Source organism: Epinephelus moara, chromosome 13 (assembly GCF_006386435.1).
Source record: "Epinephelus moara isolate mb chromosome 13, YSFRI_EMoa_1.0, whole genome shotgun sequence".
NCBI lineage: Eukaryota > Metazoa > Chordata > Actinopteri > Perciformes > Serranidae > Epinephelus > Epinephelus moara.
In genome coordinates this window covers 28,882,127-28,909,508 of record NC_065518.1, presented here as the reverse complement: position 1 = coordinate 28,909,508, position 27,382 = coordinate 28,882,127, and the positions used below count along the sequence as shown (strand labels likewise).

General features: G+C 41.2%; 1 protein-coding gene across 2 annotated transcripts in view; it reads right to left on the bottom strand.

The window, feature by feature from the left end:
* LOC126399534 (urotensin-2 receptor) overlaps positions 1 to 27,382 on the bottom strand; it is a 171,958-nt gene that overhangs the window by 4,826 nt on the left and 139,750 nt on the right. Inside the window, exon 2 of one of the 2 annotated variants that reach the window (XR_007570907.1) lies at positions 22,852 to 23,009. The exons of the other annotated variant lie outside the window; for it this stretch is intronic. The gene's annotated coding sequence lies outside the window, so the exon portion shown is untranslated. The remainder of the gene's footprint in view (positions 1 to 22,851; positions 23,010 to 27,382) is intronic. 2 annotated transcript variants of the gene reach the window in all.

Genomic DNA, 27,382 nt, shown 5'->3' with positions numbered 1-27,382 from the left:
GGCTAGTGTAATGACGTGACAGTGATCCAGCAGCACTGCTCTCCTGATCTGGAATCTTTTTTCATCAACTGCAAACCTTTTTACTCCCCCCGTGAGTTTGCTTCATTCATTCTGGTTGGTGTTTACATCCCACCGCAGGCCAACGTGCAGGAGGCACAGCGCACGCTCGCCAACCAGATAGGCTACTGTGTGTGGAGCGGACTTACCCAGACTTCTTAGTTATTGTCCTTGGCGACTTTAAGAAAGGTAACCTCACCCATGAACTCCCCAAATACAAACAGTTTATAAAATGTCCGACCAGAGAGAAGAATATCCTGGATCACAGTTACACAACTGTTAACAACGCCTATCACGCCGTCCCCCACGCTGCACTGGGCCACTCTGACCACAACACGGTACTTGATGACTTCAGAATGGTACTTGATAGGGTTGGGCGATAATACGGTAATAAGGTATCCCGCGGTATCTAAAAATAGCAACGGTATCAGTTTCATTACTGTCATTAAAAAAATCTGCCACCAATATAGGCCTACAGTGGACTGATATAATATTAAATATAATTTATTTAATGTTTACATAATGACTGTTTGTCCAGCACTTATGTATGTGTGGTTGAGTTTTCAATTTAATACTATTACAATTTAAAACTAATAATAGGCTATAATGTTTCTCATAACTGTTGTTGGGAGATGACATTTGATAAAGTTTTTGGATGTGACGTTGTCACGTGACAGCTCAGACGTGAGAAAGAGAAGAAAAGATGGCAAGCCGCGCATCAAGCGAGTTGGTCCCCAAAAACCCCACAACTTCACAACTTCTGCAAGCAGCAGCAGCAGGTCCAGTGTCCATCGGAGTGTAGGAGGGAGAAGCGCAACCCGAACCACCGGAAAAAACAGATGACTGTGGGCAGTATCCTTCAAAGAAAAGCCGATGTGGCGGCAGGTCCAGTCGGCACCATACAGGAGCGAGCAGGAGATAACGGCCTGTTGTCGTGAGCCTGTTATTCAGGGAGATGCAGACCTCCTGCTCAGGTGGAAATGTGATGGAGCCAGGCATTTTCCTCTGATGTCGAGGGCTGCCTGAAAGTACCTGTGCGTTTGTGCCACGAGCTCTCCATCAGAGCGCATATTTAGCACTGCGGCCAAAGTTGTCAATCCACTACGTGCCCTGCTCCAGCTGGAAAAATTAAACATGCTGGTTTGTCTGGCGAAAAACCTTGAATAGTTTTGAAGCATATGATGCTGCTATAGTTATCATTATACTTTGTTTTTATGTCATTTTCAATGAGGAGTAGCCTGTTCTGACGGTCAAAACAGTTGGGACTTGGAGAGGGTAAACTTTTCAAACTAAAGGTAGGCTCTAAAAATAAACCAAGGAACAGTATTTCCTGTTGCTTCTCAGGATAGGATTATATATGCCCATTTTCAGTCATGCCTTGTTATTTATTGTTCTGTTTTTCTTATTTGATAAGCCCTAGTACTGGATGCTGTAGAGCTGTGCTTTTAATGTAGGTTATGTTGATAGGTTCTAAAAATAAACCATCGGACAGTAGCCGCTGCGGTCGGACACGCTGTATAGCACACATTATGTGGACTGTAGCCCACAGACATTGTTGTTATTTCATTCTGTTTCATTTGCACTTTTAAAAAAAAAAAAAATTACTAAAAGTTGTTAATGTTGTACATGTTTTGTTGTTATTTTTTCAGTATTCTTAGGCCTATGTAATGTTTGTTATTATGTTGCTGAACGGTATAGGAACAAGCCGAAATTTTGGCGACTCCCTCTGGGCCCTTTAAAGTGATTTTTAATTAGTCACGGTAATACCGTATACCCCGGGAAAATGTGGGGAAGGTTTAACGGTAACAAAATTTGGATACCGCCCAACTCTACATGTGACTTTGAGTTATTTTAAGGTACATTGTCACCATGTTTCTTTTCCTAACCCTAACCTACGCAAGTTTACTTCTAACCCTAACCTAATCCTAACTAACGTAACTTTATATAGATATCATACGAACCATTGTATGAGGATACAATGGACTAAGTGTTGGAATTTGATGAGTTGTAAGTGAAAACGTGTTGGGTTAGTGACATGTTTCACTAGTAGGGAACATCAAAGTTGGTACAGCTACAGCAAGCAGCATGGGAAGAAGAGGAAAAAAAGGATAAATGTCAGTAGTTACATAGTTTTTTTGTTGTTGTTGTAAATAAACCAAAGTATTGGACAAATTAATCTCATTCCCTTTATTATTTTCCAGAGTAGGCACATGACTGGAAATGAGGGGAGGGAGAGTTGGGGAACGACATGCAACAAAGGCACTGGGCTGTATGTGAACCAGAGATGCTTATGTCTTAACCCAAAGGTGCTTTAAAAGTCAAGGGGATCACCATATTCATCAGGATTCATCCAATGGGGCCCACAAATTTCTACCAAATTGTAATGGCAGTACCAGTAATGGCAGCAATCAGATGACGAACCAACCAATATAACCATCACTAGAGCTAGTACAACTAAAAAATGTCAGCCAGCACCCACACTACTTCTTACAGTAAGCTCTGACATAGTACTTATGTAATTGCCTGTCATTATTTTAGTTTGACGGCTTTCATCTTAATAGCTGGCTGTTAAATTGGTAATACACAAAACGAGGAGTCAGGGGAGGGTGGGCGCTTTTGGCAATTATGGGCTCAAAGAGCAAGGCCGTGCTATTTCCTGGAAGTGCACCAGTACAGACCTGGCTGATAAAAATCTGTACAAAATATTTGCTTGTTTTTTTTCCACAGCAGTACAATAAAACTACATTTCCTCTGCCATCCTTAAACAGGTGGTACAATCAGAAATACATACAGAAATGCAGCCTCTGTATTTGCAATTTATATGTCCTGTCTTTAGCTCGTAACAAGCCAAGGCCTCCAACCAAGCTGCGTGGCCCTGAGACAGATGTGTTTGAAAACGGTTTTTGAGAGACATGAGAGGCCTGGCTGGAAAAGCCCATTAAGTTAAATGGTGCTGGAACAGATGCAGAAATTAGAGACACAGAAAACAATTTACAAGGACATAAATTAAACACTGACCTGTGGTAGGCAGAGAAAACAGCTCAAGCTAGACAGAAACCAAATGAAGATAAACTCAGGAATAAGTGGATCTGAGGTTATTTTTAATTACAAGTCACTGTGAATTGTGAGTGATGATGAGTGCTAAAAAAAAACGAATAAGGTCAGGGACACTGTGTTTACTTATTAGTTTTACAATGGTTCCTGACAACACTTATTTCACTCAAAATAAGATTTAATTAATGTTAAGGGTAAGAGGTGAAGTCACCACAATTCAAGCAAAGAACTACTTTCTTTGCCGAATATCCTGCTTTGGTGATTACCCCAACATATCGTCATGCCTAAAAGACGACATTAGTTATTCCCTACTGACCTTTAAAACAACTTACATAGGTGTTCTAAAAAAGACATATGAGCTTTTTCTGATCTAATACCAATTAAACTACTTTGTTTAAACTGCATTAATTGTAACCTATTATCACATTATAAAGTTAATGAGACGAGCGTATTAGCAAACGGTTGCTTAATCAAACATAGCGGACATGGAGAAACATTCACATTCATTTGGAGTTATGTTTCTCTTTTCTTTTAGCTCTGTTTTGTTTTCCATCAACTCCTGACAGACATATCTGACTCATTGCTAAATGCTTCATGGTGTTGACCAGCTAATCCCTGACTTTGTTTGCATGTGGTTTTGGTACCGGGCAGGTAGGTGGTTTTCAAAAAGCTTTATTTGCTGAAAGCAGCTTCCTGCTGTGTCCAGAAAGGAGGTGAAACTGAATTCAAACAGTTACGCTGCCATAAAACCCATACAATGGAAAGACGCCCTAAAGACTAAAACTGTAGAATTGGGTGCAAGTTCTTTGTGGATTTGTCAATATAAGTGACTTTTTTTTTTACATTACATAAAGAGATTCAATCCATTATTTTATAAAAATATTAATAGCAGCTTTATAGTTAGGGAACGTTTATCTTCATGGGTATGACAGGTGCTACGACCTGGCTCAAGTGGCCACAATAAAAGGAAGACACACCATGATTATCACATAACAAATCATTATTTCACAAATCAAACCAGATGTCATCAATTAAATCTAATTAAAAGTGCCAATAGAACCAAATTAAAGATGTGCTAGATAAAGTATGAAGTGCAAACATTCGTTAAATCAGTAGTATGTGATCAGGTTAAGTGATGGGTGTGTGTATATGTGTGTGTTAGAAGGTGCGGTAAAGCAAAGGTAACTACCCAAGGCCCTGTCTACACGTATATAGATATTTTAAAGATTATCCTCCTTGGTTTAAAAAAAAAAAAAAAATCTGTCTGCACAACCTTTATTTCACAAAATGTCTCCATACACATAAGAATGCAAAGATGATTGCAAACACTCGTTGGCATTAGCTGTCTACCACATTCTTCCCTTGCAGCAAAAGTCTTAAAGTGTATAAGCTATGTTACCTGTACACAGATCTCATCACTGTTGACTCCCTGAGATATAAGGACGCAGGAACTCAAGAAATCATGGATGCTTTGGCCATGCAGAAGTGTTTTTTTTTTCCCTCTCTTCATCAATCACGATTCAACTCTCTAAATTGTCCCAACGTCTGCTGGTTCAACTGATTCGATTATCCAAAACCCTTGTTTCAGGCAAACTTTAAATTGCAGATGCTGAGACGGACCAAATAACATTAGGTGCAGTGTTAATTTTGTTGACGAAAACTATGACAAAAATGTTTTGGCAATGACCTTTTTTTTTTTTACCATGACGAAGACGAGACGATGACAAGCAAAAAATAGATCTTGATAATAAAACTAAGATGAAATCTGTGCTTCATTTTTGTTGACACTTTTGTTGACGAGACATGACAAGAGATTTAAAAACAAATTGAAAGCCGAGAATAGCTGTGCTTGTAATGATCATAAAACTAGTAAACTCCAGTAGATTGTCAGTGTCAGGATGTTTTGCTCGTTGCTGAACGGACTTTAAACGTGACTTTAAACTCTGTTTGGGAGTGAGGCCAAGATGCAGAGGAAATATCTGTTTTCAAAAATATCTGTATATGTGTGGACAGGGCCTAACAAAACCAAACAAGAGTGGGTGCCTGAAGGGAGAAGCAGAGAGGGAGACTGAAAGAGCCGTAGTTGTGGCTTCAGAAGGAATACTGGGCCCAAGTGCTCCAGATTATACCAATCAGTCAGTTGCAGGGAGAGGAGATACTTTGGTTAGTAATAGGTCAAAACCCCAGATGACACCAGGGGTGATCACACAGATATCACGATATGTAGGCTAGGTTAGCTATAACTGCAGGCTGCAGTGTCAAAGGGAGGGGTGGATACATGTGAATACTTGCTATGTGTTGCAGTGCTGTGTGATGCTACTGCATGCAACTGTACGTGACATGTTGCTATGCTACATGACACAACATGCCGTTATGTGATGCAACCAATGCAGTGCCGGCCCCTGGCATAGGCAGTATAGGCGAATGCTAAGGGCGTAGTCATCCACAGGGGGCACCACAGTGGGGGGAAGGAAAAAAAAATCAATCATATGTTTATTTTAGTAATACAATTACTACTTTTCGGCAGGAGGGCTAGTTATCGTTACCTCTAAGAAGCCGGTGGCTGCAAAGAACAGCTCCCGAAAGTTGCCTTGATTTACACTGTGAAGTGTTTAAGCTCTATTTAGTAAAAAATGAAGATTGGGCAAAGGTAAATTATAAGGTTCTCATGATGTGAGGCTCACCTAGGACACCACATGTGCTAGGGCCGCCACTGAACCAATGTGTGTTGCACTTAAAGGAAGCCATTGTTTCTACTAGAACATGTTTACAGCTTAAATGGTCAATAAAACATGTCTGTGTTGGAGCACCTGTATTCACCCTCTGTCTGACATGCTCTGTTATGGTCTCTTTAAGCCCTCCTCCAAAAAAAGCCCACTCTGTCTGCTCTGATTTGTTGGCTTTACATTTTGATGTCTCTCCTCAGTCATTGCTGGGGAACTACCATAATAAAGGAGAAAAGCGGCACTTTCTATCACCAATAAAAGCTTCTAAACACAACTGGACATGCTCTAGTAGGAATACAATCCAAAATGGGGGAGAAATGAGCAACATCGGTAACCAAGATTACATGTTTCCCTGACGTTAGCATGCAGCTTTATATAGCAGTTATGTAATGTAAAAACTCGCAATAGTGTGCCTGGAGCAGATGACCATATAAAGTAATCTGTCACAATCTGATGTCAGCTTGTAGCCAAAATAATAATAATAATAATAATAATAATAATAATAATAACTTTAATTTATATAGCGCCTTTCAAGAAAAACCCAAGGTCACTTTACAATACATAGTAATGAAACAATAACACCAACAGAACAGTACAATACAATGCAAGCAGTACAGAAAAGCAACAAAATTATAACAAACAACAGAAGAAAGCAGAGAAACTGTGTGATGATACACTGAGCATGAGATGGATTATCGAATTAAAAAGCCATAGTGAACAGATTAGATTTGAGTGTGGATTTGAAAATGTCCAGTGAGGGGTGTTGCGGGTTACAGGGGGGAGAGAGTTCCAGAGGGAGGGGGCAGCGACACTGAAGGCCTGGTCATCAAAAGTTTGGAGGCGGAGTGAGGGATGAAGAGTAGGCCGGAGTCAAAAAGAAGTAGAAAAAAAAGTTGGAAACAAGTATTCAGAATGAAAACCTACGAAAGGTTAAACACAGATTAAGCATTAGAACAAATGACTAATAAATGCTGTTATACTTCTGGTGAGGTAGGTCTTGATTTCCACTCTTCGCAAAACTTTCATGTTCTTTAACTTGTTGTCTCTCACTTTCTATGTGTAGGTGGAGGATGAGTCACAATGACGTCTCCTATTAAACCTAGCAGTGGAAAGGTCTCAACCTGACAACTTTGGCCCTGAGAGAGTAACGCTTGTTTTGCATCTAACTGTTTATTTTCGGGCTGCCACTCATCCGAGTCTTCTGAGCATTTTTATTTTTATAATTTAACCACATAAATCAGAATAATACAAGTGATGAAAATGAATGCAGGGATGAATGCATCCCCAGAAGTGTGTTTTCATATTGTGTTGAAGTATTCCGGTCTGGAAATGTATTAAGTGCTTTTGAATGACTCACTGATCAAGTGCACATGTTATCCCAGTGGGATAAAGAGATGCTCCTTTAAAACTAATTAGCCTCATTCATTTAACTATAATTAATACCACTGGGCATGTAAAAGCTTTTCAGGAAAATAGAGTTAAAATAGAGCACTGTCAATACAGACCTATGAATCATGGTGACGGAGTGCAAGCCAGCTGAACAATAGTTGAGCACTTTAACATTTGCCACTCCAAGCTTCTAAGTAGTGGAAGGCATTTCTTGGAAATGTTCAGCTCTCAATAAAGTTTTGCCAAACAATGAACCTATTATTTCAAAAGAAAAGAAATATTAATGTGGAAAAATTGAGGCTCTCCCCCTGTGTGATCCATGATGTAAAGCAACAATAATGCCTTTGCACTTTCTATTGTGCTCTAACAATTCCTCTGAAATGCCAAAGTCAGGTTTTCAAAGAAGCAAAAAGGTTGGAATGATGCATCAGAGGGATGATTCATTTGCCGAGAGTGGCCGATGACGTGAGGATTTGTAGTGGAGAGGGCAGAGAGCAGCTGTCTGGGCGGTGTTCAAGCCAGCTGACACGCTCTCTTTAATTACAGCTGTGCTCTCACACCTGCAGCCTGTGGAGACGAAGTGAGAATGGAAGAGCGGGGAAGAGGAAGCACAGAGACGGTGGATTCCCAAAGTACACAGAACTTATAAATGATAATATAAAACATGCACAGTCCCCTCAAAATTAATTGTTTTTGTGATGAAAGGTTTGGCTTTAGACAAAAATCATGCTGCAGTACAAGTCCCACCTTTCTTCATGTCTCAGTCTGTTTGATTGAAAATGTGGTTTTACTTTTCAAACTAAGTGTTGTAGCGGCTTTGTTTGATGCTGTGTAGTATCAAGTATTGATTAAGAGTTATTTTTTTAAATTTGGACTGGAGGCAGTTTCTGTCACACTCAAGTTGTCTCTGACAGAGAACATGTTGTACAGCAGCTAATCACTGTCTACCGTAGATGGAAATATTCGGAGCCAGCCAGGCGCTAGAGAACATCTTCATTCATTCAGTTTCCTGTATCTTGGTAGATTTGGCCCACTGGGGAATTGTGAGCATATATAGTCAAAAACAAACACTCTATTCCCTGTCCTGCATATAGGCTCTTCTTTTTGGCTTTCAGTCAACACTCTTAATTCAGAGTTATTTATAATAAGTTTAAAAGAAAATTCATGTTAGCAAAAGTAAGGAGAAGCAAGATTATTATTATTTTCTCCCAAACTGATGAGTACACGGACACCATGTGAGTGTAGTAGTTCTGTTTAAACTACTTTCTGGAGTCCGTTTGGACGACATGTTCCACACAGAACTCTGGGCAACTGTGGTAGAGCTTTGATCAGCCCCACACATCGACCCTGCGACACAATATAGGGGAGAAAAACCAAACTTCAGGCATTCACGCGTGGAGCAAGAACAAATGCACCTGAATTACATTAAAAAGCCTTTATTAAAAAGAACACAGCTGCTTACATCAAAACACTATTGGGTTTCAACCCTAAGGTCTTCATCAGGGTGCAAAAGGGTGAACAGGAGTCAAGCAAACATTGTAGAAACTTGTTGAGGGGTGTCACCCAGTTCTGATTGATAAGTGAAAGCAGGTGGGTGTCAGCAATGGAACACAATGGGAGGCCATTTTGAAGGTGACATGCCTCCACAAAACATCAAAATTACATCTATCACATAAAAATAGAAAGAAAATACAATCCATTACTTTAATTAAAGTTGTATATGTACAGACTAGGGCCGTAACGGTACATGTATTTGTGTCAAACCGTTCGGTACGCGACTTTCGGTTCGGCACGACCCTGTACCGAATTATTGGGCGCAGGATATTATTTTATTTTATTTTGTTTTATTTTAATTCCGTTTTTGCAATCCGAACCATTTAAAATATCTTAGTTCCCCGACGGACATAATTGAGTGACGGACCGAGTCCGACCGTAAATCCCCGCTTTCACTTTGTGCAGCGCATTCTCGCATTTTGACAACATGGCAAGTGAGCCTGACGAACCTGAAGACCCACCCGCAAACCTTAAGTCCGACCGCAGAACAGCGGTCGGGTATGTACTTGGAAACTCGTCTAACATGCTAACGCATCTAAAGCAACACCACCCGAGTTTGAACGTTAACCGGCACGACTAGAAAAAGCAATCTGGTGCAAACTACGATATCGTCGTCGTTTAAAAAGAAAGAGCGTTTCCCTGACCATCGCGCTAAAGAAATAACCAACGCCATTGGAGTTGAGTAAAATCGTTTAAGCTGCACTTTAGATATAAGCATGTTTTGTTTACTGCAGAAAGTGGGAAAGCTAAGTAAGTCCCTAGTAAAACTGAATCTGAGCAGGCTTTAAAGCTGACCAGCTGCACTATACTTTTTATTTTAATTGAGTAAAACTGCTTAAGCAGAAATTTATATTTATATTTTTCATTCAAAAAATGTGTTAAAAAAACAGCAGGAGTTTATTTTTCACTTTTATATTTCTATTTTCATTCAAACAATGTGAAAAAGCAGGATTTTATATATATTTGTTTCATTCAAAAATTGTGTAAAAAGAGTTAACTGCTGTGGTGGTATGTTTTAATAAGGTTACCAATAAGTAAAAGATATTTAATAGTTGTCTTTTTTTTTTATTACTGTACCGAGGTACGTACCGAACCGAGATTTTTGTGTACCATTACACCCCTAGTACAGACACATAAAAAAATAAGATTTGTGTGTTTGACCATCTCTATCCCATGATCCTCAGGAATTATTGATCTTAATCTTATCTTATCTTAATCTTAATAAAGTCCCTTTGGTCAAATATTTGCTTGACTCCTGTCCACCCTTTTGCACCCTGAAGAAGACCTTAGAGTCGAACCTGTTTGGTGTTTTGATGCAAGCAGACATATTTCTTTAATTAAGGCTTTTTAACTTAATTCAAGTGCATTTGCTCCTGCTCCATGTATGCATGCATTAAATTCATTTGTTCTTCCCATGTGCTGACCCTTTTCTTCAAGAGCACCTGTATTATCTTGAGTTTTATATGATAAAGTCCTCGAGCACACCACTACTTCATTCTCCAAAGAACAACGTAACTGTCTGAGCATGACCCAAGCCTGAACCACAGCAACAGATCTGGGCCTGAACCTGATTAAGGAATCCAGTGGTACCAACCATGTTATGCTAGCTTCTCAGGAAGGGGGCTAAGTAACACTCCAAAGTTAGGCTAAATTTTGTTTAGGGAAAGACAGCATGGTCATTTTAACAGAGGTCCCTTGACCTCCCACTTCAAGATATCTGAATGAAAATGGGTTCTGTGGGTACCTATGTGCCCCCCCCCCCTATGAAGGTATGTCCACCTTATGTTAGTCCCATACAGTTCAAGGCACACACTATCCTTTAAGGTAATGTATACCACTCCTATGTAGCGTATACTGTTGAGCTGCTTTCTCCCCCACAAGATCCCTGGTCCTCCTCAGAAAAAGACAGATGGGTGTGGCGGCGCAGCAGGGGGAGGTGTCGACAGATCCAGCTTGGCGCAGTGACAGTTTCGTGCCAAAAGGCTTCGCCGAAGGTGCCCTAAAAGCTCGCCAGCTGAAACCAGGTCTACTGTCAGCGCAGGCGGAGTGCAGCCGGTGTAGCAGAAGTTTGGCTGACTGGCGGACAGTGCGCACATGTCACCAAAACCTCACAGGCAGGTTTCCAGAATGTCAGGCACATTAACAATGCAATAAATACCCACAAAAACCACTATTCAATGCAACTATCTGCAATCAGCACATAAATGTATCTCTATATCGACTGTCCCGTCACATCTGATGTCAGATCAAAGGGGATTGGCACTGTTTGGCACGTTTGGCGCGTAATGGAAACCCGTGGAGGTCTGCTCGCAGTTCCATATATTCAGACACTGCGAGCTTGGACCTCCCGGACCAAAACATCAGTTTCCTCCTGGGAGAAGTTTGGCCGTCTGATGCTGCTGCTGTCTTCTGCCATGGCGAATTGAGTAAACTCTCATTACGCCTTTGCGCAGCGGATTTAAGGGCGAGGAGAGGGGCTCATTTGATTGGTGTGATGTGAATTGGCTGTGTAAAACCCACTGCACGCCTTCTCTCCTCCCGCTTTCTGACTTGCGCAGGTAGGAGGGAAAGAGGAGTAGCTGACAGTTGATTCCTAATCAAAACGCTCTGATCAGAATTGCTTTCCATAGTTCTAATGGACTTTAAGACTGTTTTGAAATGCAAAATCATGGAATTTTGAAACTGCAATAAAAATTGCAATTAATTGTGATGAACTATTGAAATTTAGCAGTTAATCGCGATCTTAAAAAATTAATCGCTTGACAGCCCTAATACAAATAGACCCTTAAATGACTCACTCACATAGATATAAAGCTATTTATGTTTCTATGCTCATCCAAAAGGGAAATGCCAGCTGCTCTGGCAAAACTGTTGGGGATAGAGAAGTTAATTGATTGATAACTTTACTTAATCATTTCTTTGTCTTCTGTCATTAGCTGTGCTCTCTCACACCAGCAACAACAGGTAAAGTGACAGCTCATTCATTTTCAAATGAGCAATGATGTGAGAAGCGATGACTGGCGATCTCCATGACATCAGAAAGTTGGCCAAAGTTACAATTACACCTATTCAGTGCAGTGACATTCAATCCAAGGATGCGTTCAGCTTTATGTTGTTAGTCAATCTTCTTTTGACTTTTAGTCACTCTCTTTCAATCAGTTTCAGAATGTAAAGAATGCTCACTTTGGTCAAAACATGAAATAAAACACAGAGCTTGTGGGAATCATAATGATCATTTCATAACAAAAATACCATAAGAACATGGCAAACAACATCATAATAACCATATTTAGCATTCACGAAAAAATTGAATGCTACTGTAAATGCCTATCGCTTTTCCACTTCCCAAATTGTAGACATGACACAACACACACCTGAGCACAGAATGTACAGACGTGAACACAAAGAAACATGAATACACACATATCTAAAGCCTGTAATGTACTGTACATACAGTAATGACTTGCTTAACAAAGGCAAAATAAGGCCCACTAACTAACTGAGGAACTGATTGCAAAGCTTTTTAAAGCATCACTGACGTTTGAATTGGCAAATCTGAAAAGCCCTGAAAAGTGAGCGAGACATCTCCCTGTCCCCTGGGGGTTCCAGGATCAGCACCTTGGACAGCGACTGTGTCTGACTTTGTGCAGAATGGTTTATAGAATCCAGCTGTAAGGCAGGAAGATATGACAGACTGAAGGCTGATCTGACAGGCCACATTTATCACAGCTGAATATGACATTTTTTTTTACATCAGAAAAGTGTTCATTTCATCAGCTTTGTTGTGATCTAGAATGCCTAAAACACACTAACCTGTGATGGAAGTAAAAGATGTGGAATAAGCGGGAACATATCAATTTGAAAAATTCCAAATTGATATCAATCAGCAGAGACAGGTGAATGAAATAAAGATAACTGTTTATTACAGATTACAGGTGTACAGATTAACAGATGATATGTCATAAAATCTGACAGACACTAAGAATCTACAAGGAAGTTTTCGAATCAAGGGGCATCTGCCCTGAACAACAGCAAGATAACCCCCCCCCCCCCCCCCAATTGCGGCCAGACACTGGTGGTGGTGGCGGCTGGTGATTCTGCTGAAACTGATGGCTGATGAGCCTGATGAGGCTGATGAATCTACGAAGACTAGAGGGTGATGGGAAGATGGAGGGTGCGCAAAACTGCAGCATAAATTTTTTTTTTTTTTAAATTTTATATACTTTATTAATCCCTGAGGGGAAATTCAATTTTACACTCTGTTGTCAATTACACACAGGTCCGAACACACACATGCACAAACTGGACCTATACATGCACTAAATGGAGAGATGTCAGAGTGGGCTGCCCATGACAGGCGCTCCGAGCAGTTGGGGGGTTCGGTGCCTTGCTCAGCGGCACCTCGGCAGTGCCCAGGAGGTGAACTGGCACCTCTCCAGCTACCAGTCCACGCTCCACATTTTTGGTCCGGACGGGGACTTGAACAGGCGACCCTCCGGTTCCCAACCCAAGTCCCTATGGACTGAGCTACTGCTGCCCCGGACTGAGCTACTGCCGCCCCAATGTACTAAAGGCAGAAAGAGAATCATATTTAAAAGGACAGCAGCAAGATGACAGGTGTGTCACTGTGCTTCTGGCTTAATGTGATCAGCTAAAATCTCATTTAGCAGCCCCTGACAATGACAGCAAGAATTTTTAAGTTAGCATGCATGCAAGGAGTGAATGACAGATGGAATGAGTAATAGATTACAGGCCTACAAATGCAATAGCACAGTCTTCCTGACTAAACTTTAGCCATTAGCCTGGTAAGACCATTCTGATGACATGAGCTCAACATTCTGTTTAGCTCTCTGTATCAGTCTGGACTCAGTTCTGCCCCAAACACTTTCAGTGGTGGGAATACTTACCTTGACAGACAAACTCCTTTAGCTAATCAGTGTAACAAAACAGCGGCAACATTTTCATCACCAAAGGAACCAATCATTAAATCAAGCTTTTGCCAAATCCAGTCGGAAGAGGGGCACAATTGTCTACTGTTCCAAGGGGGCTTTGGAGCCAATTTTTGCAGTGGCCAAACAGTGGATTTACATCCATTATGTGATACACTGTGGCCCATAAATACATTATCCCACAGACTTTAATGGCAAAAGAGACACCTGTAAATCAGTGGGTACATTTTTTGAGCATCACAACCCCCATGAAGTGACTAGTTTCGCTTTTGGGATTTGATTCATTTGTCTGAAAATATCTTGAAAGTCTAGAATAGCCCCACGATTAAATCATTTTATTCCAATTCAAATAAGCTGATCACTAAACTGGAGGTAGTCGACTGTGGAAATCTGTAGTATGCCTGCACTATGGGCCAAACAGTGCGGAAGCAGTGCCGATTATCTATGTAATTTTACATGCGGCAGTAGTTCTCCTATATGCGACCTGTAACCTCACCACGAGATGCCACTAAATCCTACACACCGGACATTTAATGTGAACTTTGACGTTTTTGTTTGGCCATTGTCCCACTTGCTAACATGAAGGGGGTGAGCTTTATGACCTATACTGCAGCCAGCCACTAGGGGGTGATTAAGATATTTTGGCTGTCATGCCGTGCATCATTATATTCTGACTATGTGTTTAATCCATTGTTGATATCAAACAATACATTAATGATAATTAATTTGCCATGATAACAATCTCTATCTCACCCTATTCATCTAGGTTTTAATTGCCTAAACCTACCCATGCCATAACCAAACTATAGGAATAACCAGTTTAAAAATTGTTGTTGCAAACAACAAATATGGTCTGTAGATAGAACAAGCTCTGCACATTTAAACTACAGCAAACTTGCATGTGTTTTTAACTTCATTACTGTTGGTCATCCGTGAAAATATTAGCAACAGCACTGGCTGCAACTGAACAAAACTGGTCGGTCCGCTCAATGAGGAAGGTGCAAGTAATTGAACTCTGCTCGAAATGTTCTTTGGCCTTGAACCATTGAGGAAAACGTTGTGGCAAACTTACTCGGTGGAAATCTGTCATCGACTGCTTCAATAACCGGCTGCACAGACAGACTGTTACAGCAGCAAAGACAGCAAAAACCTTAATTAAAAGGTGTCTTTCTCTGTCAGCCTCAGGGACTTTGTTAAAAATAGGTTAGTTTTAACATAAGGATGAATCAATTTACCTGAAACCATATTAAAAGCACTCCAGACACCATTTAATAAAATACTGCCTTGAATTTTGACCTTTTAAAGTAATCTTTGGGTCAGTGTTCTGATGGTGTATTACAGTGATAAATGGAAAATAGTGTATAATTTCAAAAAAGCAATTGGGAACCTACTGAAAATAACTGTTATCTTTAGTAACTCCAGCTCCTGTGAACATGTGTAGCCCTCTAATGACTTTACTATTGGTTAGGTCACTAATGTCAGGGAGGTACAGTAATTCAGTTGAATGTAAGCCTGTGTTGCCTGGAGGCTTTTTTTATTTGTCCATGTTTTGAGATATTTGTAGCTAAATGGAATTACCACAGACCACACTTGGACAGTTTCCATAGGGACTATTTCCTAAGTGGAAATTAGTCTCAGTTAAAACTCTCCACAGTGAGGTCTATAGAAATTCTAATCGCATCCATTGTGTTGTGATAGAGGCAGACATCTCACAGGTAGATGTATCAAACCGACCCAATTGCCAGCAAAAATGTTGGCATTTCATTGAGTTTCCACGGTGGAAACACAGTGATGACTTACTGAAAACTTATTTTTGTTGTTTGTTGTTCTCAAGCAGTCGTCTGCAGCTTGGCAGGTGTCTTGCCTAGATGTTACACCATCCACCATCCTCTTGACCAAATGAAAAGTGTCTCCTTTAGATAAAGTTGTGCGGTAATGTTAGACCACAACATCAACTCAACGTGAATAAGATTAACAATGATGTCTACATCTGTTCTAAGGTAAGTTAACATCATGTTTGAGGCAACTTATTGTCACTTTGCTGGAAAGAAATATAAAGCTATCTTTAACATCTCTAGCTAACGTTAGCTAAAGTTAGCCTAACGTTAGCTCCTAGCTGCGTTGTTCATCATGTCACCTTGTTTGCTGGGAGTTCATTAGCCTATTTTGTTCTAGTTTTGTACTTTGGTGATTGTACATCATTGTTAGCTGTTGTCCAAAGGGCTCTAGTTAAGCTAACGCTAACTTCTGGAGCTTAGCTTCATTAATTTATCTGTAATCGCAGAGATAACAAAGGTTGGCAAACGTTATGCTGAATGATTCAGTGTAAATACTGTAGCACCAAACTAATGGAGAGACACTCTTGGTAAAGATGGTAAAAAGGCTGTTATCCTTTTCTCATATTCTGAGCCAAAAACCTTAACTTCAGTGGCACTTTGATGCGCCACAGTTTCGGCAAACGAGATGCGGTTTATCATGCTTATACTGTGACCTGTAAATTTTGGCTTGTAATTTAAGCTTTTCATCGACCTTCTCAACAATAAAATGATGAATATATCCCTCCAATGCATAGTTTAGGCCCTTTTGGTTACTTCTCAATGACATCTGATCATTATGTCTCCAAAAATCATCAACTGCCTCCTGCTAAATGCCGTGTACTGTGACACCTGCCATAGCGCCGGTCACTGAATGTTGATATTTTGTCCAAGTGAGTGGAGGGGGGCGTGGCTTAGCCATAGGTCAATGTCTGTAATAGTAACCACTTGGCTAAGGTTAGGAAACAATGGCAGTTTAAAGAAACAATTGTTTACTCCCACTTTTGGAAAGAAACAGAAGACCAACAGTCTCTTGTTTTAAAGTCTGCTGTTGCTACCCATCCATCCACCCGACCTCCTCCCTCTGTGGACCTGACTTTCTCCTTTGCTCCCAGACAACACGAGTTATAATTACTACACCTGCAGGAGGGCTTAAAAGGCACTGCTTTTGGCGATTTGATGAAACAGCTGATGATATCATTCTTCTTGGCAGGACAGTCTTTTTAAGAGGTTGCATTCAGTACACTGATACACTTCATTGCACAACATAATGTCCCAACTGCAAATATGGAGACATTGCATTTAAGAAGCAGAACTAACCAAGCCTGACATCATCAGACCAAATTGCAAATGCGAGTTTGTCTGGAACCTCTCAGTTGATTTTTGTTCCAAGTGCAGTAATCAATGACTGCAGACTAAAATGCCTCTGGACACAACTTGATAGAGCTACAACTAATCAACGCAATGAACATGATGTGGCGCCAAGTGAGAGACAAATGGAAAAAGTACAATATGCAGAGATGAGCTGTGATGGTGCAGCATCAATGTGTCTGTGACAGAGTGATGCTGTTTTAGTCATCAGATTTTGAGTACTTCAACAGAAAGTTTCACATCAGCTGCAGCAATCTTGGTTGTTTTTGAGAATGCCTCAATGGTGCTCCTCTTTACTAAGCTAGGTTCATGTTCACAATTGTATCCCTGACCTGAGGGTGCAATAATGATTTCATCTCATACTTTGTGTAAAGTGCAAAGGCTCCACAAGTTATAAGTCATTGTCTCAAACACGCCGCGAGCCAGATCAACCTTTGTGATTGGCCCTGGCCTGCTGGAAATCTATCTCAACAATGGGAGGGGGGCCAGACATATCTGCAAGAGCAAATATAACGTGAGCTCACAAATTGTCTGGTTCCCAGGGTAGAACGCAATGCTCTGTAATAATAAATTGCACAGGACAGAAAAACATTTTTGATTCTGCACAGAAGGCGTAGTTTGGACTTTTGGAATAGAATATCCTGTCAGATTAGATGGAGCTGGACTCATCCTGGAGCAGTTTGATTTATTCAAAATGATTTGGCTGTATCACTTGGAATCTGTGCGTAGCAGCTTAGTGGTTTTGGAGAGCTCTGTGCGTGCACCTCTGTGCTCTGTAATGTTGTCAGTGATAAAATGTGGAGAAAAGCCTAATGTTCAGTCACCTTCCTGTATGGAGGAAACCTATTTAATCTTCATAGCTATATTTTCCATCAAGCAGTGGTATTGTAAGCTTCCTCTTATTCAGTGTGGGGTTTCTTAAGGCAGCGTGAGACAGAGTCTGAAAGCAGGTGTCTTATTACAAAAGCGTGAGATTTGGCAACTCTGCCTTGCTTTCTTTCTGAAGAAAATGGCTGAACCTTCCAGTCATGGCATGCTGTATTCTACAGATAAACTGAGAAACAATTAGCATGTACAATGTACACCTGCATGGATAACATTTAGAACACAGATTTTTGGGCGCTTGCCAATACACTATTAAAAGTGGATGTAATGTGCCACGTGGCTTAATTCCCCACATTAGTTTTGATAACCTTGGAGGCTGTAGGGCAGGAAATAGTGTGTAGTTGACATACGGTTCAACCTTTTCAGTCTGCCTTGAATTCTCAGCCTTGATCCCTCTCTTTCACTATCCATTTCTGCCCTCACTTTTCCTTCCGGCTGTGTCTGTCCCCAGCCTCCTTTAGATATCTCTGTTTCTGCCATATTTTACCCCTAATCTGGACCTGAGTGTTTTTCCCGAGGTCAGGTGCATACAATAAAAAATAATTGCATTACTGTTAAGAAATAATTACAGTGTAGTAATACAGTATTGTATAAATATAGTACTGTAAACCACACATTTTTCTTACATTTATTTACTGATTGAGACACATTTCTGTCATTCAAATCCAGAATGATGCAAACCAACACAAAGTTGAAATAAAAAAAGGCGTATATCATTTTACCATATTATTTTTATTCGCTTTGGCAGACAGAAGAGACAAGTGGGGAGTCACATAGAAAAGCACAGGCAGTGAAAACAGAGGGTGAGAGCGAGTTGAGGACGGGGAGAGAAATGTAACAGAAACAATGTAATGTTGGAGGCAGAGAGGCAAGAGGATATGAGAAAGAGGGGGCAGGTTATGGAATGCAACAAGAAACAGAAACAGAGGCTGAGAGGAAGAGAACAGGAGACACAAAGAGAAAACAGAGAGAGACAAGACGTACTCGAGGAGAAGAGGCTGGAAGAGAGGTGACTGGAGAGGAAAGAGACGTAAGAGATCTGATGTCAAAGCCAAGTGTTAAACTACGAAGAGATGAAAATAACTACAGCCTTCTCAAGAATAAGTACTTCAAATATAACCATGAGTACACATAGAACCCTTTCACACTTTCCTTGTTTAGTCCAGACTTCTGGACTTCTCAGTTTGACCCAAACCAAAATTAAAGGTGTGACACCTCGGGACCAAACAGCCAGACCCTGGTCCGATGAAAAGAGGTGATCTCGGTTTCACCATGGTTTGTTTCCTTTTTCATGTGAGAACATTTTTTGGATGGTTCAGACCTCTGGACCAATTACAGGAAGTTTTGGCAGGCTATCGTCAAGTGATAAGAGTAGTGTAGTGCTTTAGTGCGAAGTGTGTGTGGTTTAGTGACAGAGAGAGTGATGGTGGCTGCCCTCAGAGCAGACAGGTGCTAGAGATTGGAGCAGAGGAGAAATTAGCAGGAAAGTTGTTGAGTGGCAGTAAATGTACCGTGTTCATTTCAGTTTTTTTTCATGAACATAACATAACTCAACATAACAAAATGAGCTGCGGTAGCACATGGGGAGAAGTGGAGACAACTAGCCACTTTGAAAAACTCACAAAAACTCTTTTCAGTTCTCTGAGTGAATGAGAGAGAAGGGATCCGAGAGTATGGGAAAGCCTGTCTAAAAACCAGTCAATGTCAAGTATAGGAAGACACAGCTCACGTAGGTGATGATGACAGGACATAGGTATGTCATGCATACTTCTTCAGTGCGCTTGCATAATTGCAATGTGAAAGCAAAAGGGTAGGACAATGAATCATGATACACTACAAAAACTGCCCAGGAGTGGCTTGAGGAGCGTGTCAAAGAGTTAAAGGCATCTACCTGGCCTCTGAATTCCCCAGATGCCAATCCAATCAAGCATTAGTGGGTACCCCAGAGTAGGGATGGGAATCGAGAACCGGTTCCTGTTAAGAACCGGTTCCAACTGGTCCAATTCATCGACATCATTAGCCTTTATGCTTAACGATTCCCTTATCGATTCTTTTCATTACGCTGAATCTATGCTCGTCAGTCAGCAGTACGTTCAACAACAAAGAAGATGTAATGGCGGAGAGACAGAAGCGGTCAAAGCCGTAACTTCACTTCACGCTGTTGTTAGCCTCCCTGGAGCTGCTAGCTCACTGTGGAGCTTCGGTGCATCCCCGCTCCAGGTGGACGGCGGGCGGGGCGCTGTTGTTGTTAGCCTCCCTGGAGCTGCTAGCCCAGTTTGGAGCTTCGGCGCATCCCCGCTCCAGGTGGACGGTGGGCGGGGCGCTGTTGTTGTTAGCCTCCCTGGAGCTGCTAGCTCACTGTGGAGCTTCGGCACATCCCCGCTTCAGGTGGATGGCGGGCGGGGCGCTGTTGTTAGCCTCCCTGGAGCTGCTAGCCCAGTTTGGAGCTTCGGCGCATCCCCGCTCCAGGTGGATGGCGGGCGGGGCGCTGTTGTTGTTAGCCTCCCTGGAGCTGCTAGCCCACTGTGGAGCTTCGGCGCATCCCCGCCCCTGTTGTCGGATTTCATGGGAACACCAAGGATGGTAAGATGAGGGCAGTTGAGTTGATTTGCACGCTTTTTGTTGTTATAATATGCTGGGCTAGCTGTGTTAGCTGCCTCACCTGAGTTAGCTGCACTAGCTGCGTAGTGTTGACACACTCAGGCTGGGGATGCTTTTTTTCAAATCTTTCTCATCATCTTTCTAAACTAGACCATGGCTTCATAATAAAACATTCTGAAAGCAGATGTATTGGGTTACAAACAACAGGAGGTGATATCATTAATTCACAGGAGGAATTGATAAGGGAATCGATAAAGAATCGGATCGATAAGCATTATCGATAATGGCATTGATATCGATAAAATCCTATCAATTCCCATCCCTACCCCAGAGGTACCCCTGAGATATGGTGGTGTGTCCTTGATATGGACTTAGCTCTGATCTGTTGAGGCATGGACACAGGGCCCACTGGGGGTGTCCTGTGTTGTCTGGAACTTGTGCTGGTGAATCCTTTGAGTCCTGTGGGTTGTGAAGTGGGGTACCTGCACGTCCCACAGATGCTTGATCAGATTGGGATCTGGGGAATTCGTAGACCAAGTCGATGCTTTGAGCAATTTGTCACATTCCTCAGGCCATGTCTGAGCAGATTTTGTGATGTGGCATGGTGCATTGTTTAATGCTGGTACGCCACCTTCCAACCCACAGGAATCAAAGGATCCACTACCAACGCACTGGTGTGAGAGAACACAGGACAACCCCAGTGGGTCCTATGTCCATGCCTTGACAGGTCAGAGCCAAGTCCGATCCAAGGAGGCCCCACTGTGCATCATGGCTACCTATAAGCTACCGGCACATTCCATGAATGCTTGATCTGACTGGGACTTGGGGAATTTGGAGGTCAGGTCAATACCTTAAGCAGCTCTATGTCACATCTCTCAGGCCATTTCTGAGTAGTGTTTGCGGTATGACATTGCACATTGTCCTGCTGTAGGGGACTATGCTACTGGGAGTGCTGTTGCCATGGCCACTTGTCTGGAACAGTGTTTGGGTGGGTATTGCATCTCTGGTGGCATCCACATAAATGCCAGGACCAAAGGTTTCCCAGCAGACCATTGCATTGTAACAAGATGATAAATGTTAATTAATACATCTGTCAGTGGTTTTAATATTTTGGCTAATTGGTGTATATTCCTGAGTAGATGCAGATCAGTGATAGGATATCTGAATGGTATTCATGAAACTTGTCTCTGCAGAAGCAAAATTTAAAAAAAAAACAAAAGCACAGGGAATCATTTCGAATCACAGATATAGTCCATAAGCAGGTTGCATCATCTGGTATTTAGTAATTGCACCAACCAAACTTAAGCCTAGTCTTAGCAATGCATGTACATGTGAATGCTCACAGGACTGTGACTATTGCATAGCAGCACAAACTGAGGAGGGCTTTGGTAAAATTCATGGAAAATCAACAGAACTTGCCAGCACCGTTGACATGCTGTTAAAAAAGCAGAAAACATCGACAACACACCATCACAGTCAATAAAAGAAAATTATAGACTCAAACATTTGTATCCTTTTATTAACCATGTGACAAGCCAACTAAACACCAGGTTTGTGGAAAATTCTAAGACAGCACTGCTTGCTACATACCTAACACCTTCAGCACTTTCCACACTTACACAAACAAAACAACCTATCAAGGTGCTGTGGTAAAAATAAGACCTCCCTCAGCCGGACTCAACCAAGAGACTCAAAGATAGAGGGTAAAGAACCAACCTTAAACCGCGCTGGCAACTGCAAAAGAACTCCAACATCCATTGTATCCTCTCCATCTATCTTATACTACCAGTGACCTCTTGTCCATGTGAGAGGTTCTCTACATTGCTCCACCTTAACACCTGGCTACAAGAAGCTATCAGAACTTTTAATGATGCATGTGCATAGAAACAGAGCACTGGATCCAGGACGTTTTCCCTTTTTATCCCAGAATGGTAGAAAAATTCTCTCCTCCTCTGTTGTTGTTTTCCTGTGCAGGCTTCCCTTGCTGTAATTGAGTCAGCTCAGCCTATTATATTGACAAGGGAAAGCTAGCGTGGGAGTTTAGTAAGCAGCAAGAACCTCAGTCCCTGTCTGCTCTGACAAAGCTGGCTTCACTGCATGCTAGATTTACTTTGGACCTTGCTGATAAATGATGGACTTTCACAGTTCTCACCATGAAATATGACATAACACTGTAGATAGTTAGAGCTAAGAGTGAGTGCTGGGTTAAAAAAAAATCTCATAATTTTGATGCTTTTTTTCCAGTATCAGCATTTTGCATTCATTCTCACATCCTAGGTAAAAAGAAACTTTCTTTCTATTAATTTACAGGACCGTCTTTTCAGACCTGCCTGCCAAACCTACTGCTCCCCGACCCAGCCTCATAGAAACGGATGAAAAGGATGGATTGATATTTTCACACAGTTTCTAGATTATTTGCAGTCTACTCCAAATTATGCTTCTTTTTCCTACCTTGAAGGACACCTGGCTAGACGTCCAATGCCCAAGGGACAAAAGTAAAGAAAGAGACTGTAGGGGTCCTCCCTCATGAGATTTTTAATGTCAGACACTTCACGTTTGGCATTCTGGTCAGTTCCAAAGTCCTCTGCTACTCTCATCATAAATGTAGCCTATAGGAAATAAAGAGGCCATAAAAGTAAAGCAACGTTTCATCAATTACATAAAGGATTAAAACATCAGATCATAGACATTAGCAAAATGTTTGGTTTGTCAAAATAAACCATTTGGTACATTTAGAAGAAGCAAGTACCCATTGAAAAACTCAGAAATAGCAAAGTACCTGGTAGACCATAGAGGCCACTATAATGGATGACTGAGTCATCAGAACTTTTCTGGATGTAAGCTTTAAAATAAAGATTAACCTTAAGTCCAAAACCTCCCATAAAAGATGGACTAGCTTTTGGCAGATTCATATTCATCAGTGTCCAATAGGTTGGTAATCTTACAGCATATTATCTTCTTTTATGTAGGCATTATAAAGTAAGTCTAATTTTCACCTTGCATCCGACACCTTTCAGGAAGGATGTAGACCCTTTCTTTGGAAGATTCATTTCCACCAAGTGGCTTATTGTTAAAATTTCTCACATATCACACGTACACACAGACACACTGTCATTGTTTCCGCTGATCCAGTGATTTGGCCTCTTCACTGCTTGGACATCATAGTCCCCTGCTGTATTTTGCTTTGGTTCACACAGAAAATACTCTCATTGTACTCATTCCCACTGACAGGACTGAGCTTCATTCAGGTCTGTGTTAGGACAGCCTTTTTCTTTTTACAAGCAGACCTGAGCTGCATGTATTTGCCAACATTAAAAAAACCCAGAAAAACACATCTGAGCCTTTTTAACCACGGCCACGATGACGCTGAGTGACAGACCTGTCATTCTGTGTCAGTCTCCTCTGCAATTCTGATTTAATAATTTTATGCTTGTCTCCTGAAACTCTTCTTGTCAAATATTTTCCATGTCACACCAATCATGTGAAAACATAGTGTATGCATTAGAGTAGGGTGAGCACGGAAATACGGGAGGAATCTCATCCCATATTGATTCAGTATGGGATACTTTATTTTATTTTAATACCAGACAATGCTGTATTAGATAGGATGGGTGGCAACCCTAAGTGACACCACTAAAGTGGAAATACTTGAGTGGCCGAAAGGCCAACATGGACTAACTCCGACCTCATGGACCTTTGGTCATGGACTTTTCATGTCCAGATTCGACATGAAAAGCAGCCTGTAGCTCTAACTGCTTCTGTGTACACCAAGCTCACGTGTGCGTGCTTGCGCGCAAGACCAGCGAAAGCACATGAACACACATGAAGGCGGTGCCCATGTCTCACGGTCTCGCGCAAGCGCACACACGTGAGCACGGTCCACAGAGAGGCAGCTAGAGCTACAGGCTACAATGAGGCTAAAAACAGAGTTTAAATGAAGTTTTTCCAAACAACTTTTTATGCCGGGGCTTCAGGACACTTGGATCACTACGGATGAGCAGTATGGAGATATTCTGTGGTTTCAATTATGTGTTTTTTGGAAGTTTTAATCTGGGGCGCCCAGCCTGCATTAGGTGGAGTTGTGCTGCTACCCCCTCTCCCCTTGGATCTCCGCAAGGGATGTGAGGACTCTAAAACTTCACCTGAACCTCCCTAGGCATATGGGTGAATAGATAATGGCTGAATTTTCATTTTTAGGTGCACTATCCCTTTAATTATTCATACACGCACATCAAAAGAGAGAAGGAGAAAGTTGTTAATTGTCCGTGTTAAACTTAAAGGAGCGGAGCAGAGCTCTCGCTGTGCCGCCTGAAACTGACGAGGTGCGTGTCCGCGTGCCGAAGATGCACGTGTCCGTGTCTGCGCGCTTACTGACGTGAGCGTTCTCACGGGAGCGGAAGCCTGTCCATAACACTGCATTTTGTAGATGTAAAGCCCTGTGTGAATTTTAAAATCTTCTAATAAAGGAAAGATAGAAAATATTGCAATATCTTGTGTGCTGTGAAGTGGTTTGAAAAAAATGAAATCGGAATCGGCCATCCAAACACTCTGCAAATCGGAAATCGGTATCGGCCCAAAAACTTGTAATCGATGTAAGTCTAGTTACCATGTCAAGTTCTGCCTGTTACATGCTTTGTGTGTTTTCAAAGTACATTTCTGTTTCCACAGGAAATGTACAGTTTGGTACATGCAGTCTCCTTCAAAATAATTACAGTATGTTTGTACACCGCAAATTGATGTTTTCACGCAGGCGGTTACATTTTGCCAACACACGCACATGGTTGGTTTTAGGCAACAAAAGCACTTGGTTGGGTTCAGGAAAAAAGAACAGGGTTTGGCTTGACAATCTTACCGGTAGCAAATACTGCCTCCCAAGTGAGAGGCTGTGGTCGATGGACCCATCCACCACCCCTCCCGCGTGCCCTACTTGGACTTCCGCCACCTTAACTTCCATTGTTGTCCCGCCTTGTTTCCCCCTGACGCTTTCAGGCGCCGTTAAACAATAATAGAGGCTGGCCGCTTGTAATGCTGACGGTAAAGGATGGCTTTTTTCGTCGCCAGAAGTCACTGACCAAGCACAGGATTTCGATGACTTCAGAGTGACACCGAGTTGGCAAGGTATGCAATGCTCTACTACAATGTTAAATAAATGGTGGATGTTACCCCAAAAAATAATACACACTTTAATATGGTGACTTGACATACCAGATTAAATAAATATAATTCAAATTAAAAATGACTTAGATGATTACATGTGCTGTGAAAGTAGTGACAACATTATTAAAAATTAATGCTGCAGCACAGTTTTTTATATTTTGGCCCACTGTATGTTTTAGCTACTCAGTTGTCAACCCCCCATACATTTCCAACAAAAAAATCTTTGATAACCCCACCAAACATTACAAAGTAGCAACCATACTTTTGCATATACATTACATTATTAAACTACTACACAATGATGAGCTAACTAGATGATTTCTGTATTTTTTGTGAGCATCAATTTCCAAAGATAAACTTAGATTTTTGATTCTTGTACATCCCCAACTAGTCTTCCCTGCAGATTTTCAGATGACTTTTACCTGACTGCTGATAAGTTCTCAAACTGACCATCATGATGTTATACTGAAAAATATGTACAACCAAATAGTGCTAAGATATGCTAACACTTTTATGGAATAAATCATGTCCAACAACAAAGATCTACTCAGATGGGGGGTCTGTATTCTGGTATCAATTTCATATTTTGCATCAATAGGGAATGGGCGCAGTGACATCACCATGGACGTCGCCGCCATGTTGATGGCTACGGGCAGCTTCGCGAACGTAAACAAACACAGTAGTTGAGTCACATCGAGTGGAAAAAGCGAGGAGAAAGATGTTAAAATGCCAGAAAGGAAAGGGAATTTACCGGGATACATTAAACCACGAAGCCAGGGACCGGTATATGGAGAAAATGAACGCTATAAATGGTTTGGACCCATACGAAATTCCAAATAAAGAGTGGAGCAGTGACGAGGAGCTACTGCCGCAGTTCTATACAACAGACATCTTCGCCTACCTTGTGTGCGGTGTGTGTGCCTACACTTCGGAGGAGTTCCGAAGTTATAAATCATTAGAGTCTCATGTGCAGTTCACAAATGGATAGGTGCAGGAGCTTCAGATTTTTAAGCCGGCAAACAATGTAAACACCGTCATTCGGTCAAAGGTACGTGAGCTCTACCTAGTCATCAGAGAAGAATAACACTTCATTATGTATCAATGCATAAAGGAAACCAAACATTAACCTTAACCCTTGAGTAATGTGTATATGTGACATATAAATGACATTTATATATACAGAAAAGTATAATATTTGAATATTAGTTTATATTGCTTTACTAGACTTTGAAACACAGTTAAAAGTACGCATGTGTACATGCTACAACCTATGCATTAACAGTTACTAAGCTAGGTAGAGAAAAATTTGTTTAATCTAATAAGATAAAGTTTTCAGTCCCTTCATCTCACTTTAGCCATTTTTTTTTGCAGCAAAATGTATCTAATGGACTGAAAAAGCAATTAATTATATTATTTTAGGGTCAAAGACGTGACGCTTGCTTTTTCTGTCCGACAGAACTTTTTACCTAATAATAAACTTTAAAATGAATAAAAATATAACATGTATGTCTAATACCTTCCTTATACATGTGCCCACTCTTATTTTATTTAAACATGATGGTTATTGGTCATTTTTTGCCATCTGAAGTGTGAAAACATCATGTGGGGTGACCGTCCGGCCTTGACTTCTGTTTGGACAACTGGTTTTAAATCACATTAAAACAATTTAAATATAATCCTTGCCCTATTTGGCATAATTTCAAACTTGTTTTCCATTTATTGACAAAGTTATGAAGCATTTGTACACACATTTCAATCATAATACACAAACAAATCTTGTCCGAATATGTTCATTGTCTGAAATATCATCTGGGGCGACCATCAA